Consider the following 4302-nt stretch of genomic DNA (forward strand, 5'->3'; position numbering starts at 1 on the left):
TAATGTGGGTAACTCAGGAGGAAGGTTAGGAGACTACGTGTCATGCTCTAAAAGTAGAGTGTATGAATTTGTCATTTCAGACGTAGGACAATTCTGGATAAAATGAGATCCAGGGCCTAACACCTATAACCTGACTTTTGCCATTTTGAGATTTTTTTGTGTGAGTCTTTTTTAAGATGTTAAATTACGTTTCTAAACAGTGGTATCCTCCTCCAAACATTCACATTAGCAAGAAACCTGAAGATCAAAAATCAAAAAACCCTTTCAGAACCAAGTGGATTGGATACCAACTTCTAGCAAAATTCCAAGAATTGTGGACAGGTCAGTGGACAAAAATTCCCGTTATATTACCTAGGCAGCCACCAGCTCCACCTGCTGTTAATCCAAGCCTTCTGTTTCCCACCCCTCCCAGGCCAAAATTACTGCCAGTGCTCTATGAGTCAGCTCTGTCCCCAGGAAGTGACAAATGGGCTCAGGTGCTGTCCTGGACAGCACTGGAGGAAGCAAATGGCCACTCCTTTGTCATTACAGTTCACTAAGTAGGTGTTTGTTCTTTGCCTGCAGCCTGGTCCCAGCAGGATTGGTGAGAGCTCACGTGTGCACCAGAGTCGGAGTACACCCTGTGTCCTCCCTCCCCAAACGGGGGAGTGGTTGCTAATGACAGTGACCAACCTTACTGGAAGATGCTGTGAAAATCCACAAAACTGAAGCTGACATCTGTGGCATTTTGCTTAAGGGCATTTGTCAACAAAGCATACTGTGCACTAGAAACAATCTAGGTGGGTCATTTGCACCTGTAAATTACTAATAAAAATAACATCTCAAACTTGGCAGGCTTAGAGGCTGAGATTGCTGGCATTTCATTTGTCAAGTCTCAGCTCAGATGGCATCTCAGAGGCATCTGCCTAAAAGTGATTGCCCCAGTTACCTTCCATCCTGTCACACTTTTTAATCTCTTTCTTATCATTTTTCATAATCTGCAATGATTTTGTGTTTGCTTATGTATTTGTGGTCCATCTCTCCCACTAGGAGGTAGGCTCTCTGGAAAAAAAAAAAAAAGATCCTGCTTTTTTGGTGCCCTTTTATATCCTCAGACCTAGGACAATTCCTGGCACGTATTTAAGTACTCAATAAATATTTATTGAATAAATGAGTGGGTCAATGAACAAATTAATGTACAAATGCAGAGGCTGAATATAGATGTCCCAGGGCCCAGAAAGAATCAGTTACAGAGGTGAAAACAGGACCCAGATAAAAAATGTTTTATATTTACGTGCCTCAACATATCTGGCTACGATTGCTTCCCCGTTGGCTATATCTGGTATGTTCCCACAACTTAAACCGGAATATCACAGGCACATTCATTCACTTTCCAACTGGGGAGACTGAAGCCCAGCAAAGTGAAACGACTTAAGTGAAACTACGTGACTAGTTATACTTATAACTTGAACTTGGACCCTGACTTCTATCGAAAAATAACTTACTCATAGGATGATTTGGGTTTTTTACCTCATTTTGTTCATTTCCCCACAAACAAAATATATTCTATGAGAAAAGTGTTTTTGTCTCCATGAGACAAACAAACGTGGTATAAAGTCAGTGTTATATTTTGCAAATCAGTAACCACTACCTCGGGGCTTCTATTCAAGGACTAATGATTAAGGAGGCAACTTTGGCCAGGCTTGGCAGGACTCACAGTAGCAGAGATGAGTGCGATGAGAACATCCTGCTCCCAGGGCCACCAGGTACATGAGACCGTCAACATGAAAGTCCTGGACTCAGACCCTGGCTATTTTTAGCATTAGGGAGATATTATTTCACATGTGTAAGGGGCAACTCTACCAGGAAGCAAGGAACTGAATGACTCCATGAGACACTCCCAGCTTCGCGGGGCCTTCTGGACAAGAACAGCACAGGCAGCAGGAAGAACAGGTGTTTTGAACATACCCACTTCCCCTCCTCCCGTGAGACTATGCTGCCTCCTTGTGATTGAACAAGCAAATGCTGATTGCAAGTACTTCATACATCAACTGAGAAACATTAAAATGTTCTTAATAAGCATGAAAGACTTATCTGCATCCAGCTCCCATTTCCCATGTATATGTTATAGAAAGTGCACTCTGGCTCATTCATTCATCCTTCCCGTCTCCCCGAAAATGACATGCGTTCCGAAACCTGTTTTTAATTATAACAGAAAAGCATCACTGTCTGTTATTGAAAAGCGAAAGAATTTTTTCATTTCAAACAAATAAAAGCCCTGAAGGATCATATCTTCTCCTAAGTAGGTTCACTGTCAACCAACAGCAAACATATTGCCCACAGTAAGCAGTGACTCTGTGAAAACGAGTGATTTATCAAATAATAACCTTAGAGAATCTTTGCTAGCTCTCAAACCTCTTGTTAACTAATATTATTCATTAACTATGTCTAGTATTGTGTTTTTTGTTTGTTTTTTCCGCGACGGAGTCTTCCTTTGTCACCCAGGCTGGAGTGCAGTGGTGCCATCTCGGCTCACTGCAACCCCCGCCTCCTGGGTTCAAGCAATTCTCCTGCCTCAGCCTCCTGAGTAGCTGGGATTACAGGCACCCGCCACCACACCCAGCCAACTTGTGTATTTTTTGTAGAGACAGGGTTTCACTGTGTCAGCCAGGCTGGTCTCAAACTCCTGAACTTGTGATCCACCTGCCTCAACCTCCCAAACTGCTGGGATTATAGGCGTGAGCCACGGTGCCAGGCCCTATGTCTAGTACTGTAGCATCCACTTCCACCACCATCTCATAGAAAAGCATCTCCTTGAAAATCAAAAAAAGAAAATGATGGATGGCTTCCTAAGGAACAATTTTCCACACAAATAATGTTTAATTAAAAAACTGAAAAAAAAAAAAAAAGGACAAAGCAAAGCAACTCATAATGAAGAATAATTACTTTAGAATAATAAAAGAAAATTCAAAGGAAACTATTCAGGCAGTAGAGTGAGTCTCTAGAAACAGAATCCATAGGACACCCCGGAAAATACTGCGTGAACGCCGCCAACCTCAATACCAGCAAGAAACAGTGTGGCGGATTTCTGCCTGCGGGGCAGTGATTGGTGACCTAAGCACACCTATGTTTGCAGTTACCTGCTCTGAGGACTGGTTCAACTCACTGTTTGAATTATGCCTAAGAACTCCGACCTTCACCTGAGCTCTGGCAGAAAGGCAGTTGTTAGTTCTTGTCCTTGGAATTACTGCCTCCAAAGATAAATCCAGCGTGTCAACTCTAAATCATTTACCTAAATTACCTCCTTGATTAACTGTTGGTTTGCCAGCCCGTCTTTCCCACTAGATGGTGATAGGAACCCCGTTTCATTCATCTTTGTATTCCTCACTTCCAATACAGAGAAATGAAGTTAATAAAAATTGGTGTGGAGCCGGGCTTAAAAATCAATCCTTTTTTGAGTATTTCGTTGTTCCTATCTTTTTGGCATTTTAAGGAAGTTTAAAAATATTTTTAGGGCCAGGCGCGGTGGCTCATGTCTGTAATCCCAGTACTTTGGATCTTGAGGCCAGGAGTTTGAGACCAGCCTGGGCAACAGAAGGAGACCCCCGTATCTACAAAAAATAAAATGAGCCAGGTGTGGTGGTGTGTGCCTATAGTCCCAGGTACTCAGGAGGCTGAGGTGGGAGGATTCCAAGCCTGGGGACTTGAGGACGCAATGAGTCATGATTTCATCCCTGTACTCCAGCCTGGGCAACAGAGTGAGACTCTGTCTCCAAAGAGTTTTTTTTTTTTTTTTTGTACCAAAAACACCATAGGCTCCATATTTCAAATTAGCTCATAACAGGTTCACAACATTTGATGAATGATGGTGTTGTTTAGTTCCCTTGGAGCTGTTACTATTCTGCTATTATTAATCAAGAGCTCAAAAATCACAAAATTATACATCGAATTCTGAAATATTAATTATACAACTTATAAATTATAAGTCCTAATTTGTACCAAATATTACAGGTGACTGCAAGCAAGTTATTTCAAGCATTTACAACTGGGATCCATCCAGAAACGATCATCTTTAGAGTCTCCACGTAAATCTCAACATCTCATCCACAGCAACGCCCCCAGTAACCTCAGCATCTCAGCCACAGCAACGCCCCCAGTAACCTCAGCTTCTCATCCACAGCAATGCCCCCAGTAACCTCAGCATCTCACCCACAGCAACGCCCCCAGTAACCTCAGCTTCTCATCCACAGCAACGCCCCCAGTAACCTCAGCATCTCATCCACAGCGACGCCCCCAGTAACCTCAACATCTCACCCACAGCGA

This window comes from Colobus angolensis, unplaced genomic scaffold, assembly GCF_000951035.1.
Source record: "Colobus angolensis palliatus isolate OR3802 unplaced genomic scaffold, Cang.pa_1.0 Scaffold54, whole genome shotgun sequence".
NCBI lineage: Eukaryota > Metazoa > Chordata > Mammalia > Primates > Cercopithecidae > Colobus > Colobus angolensis.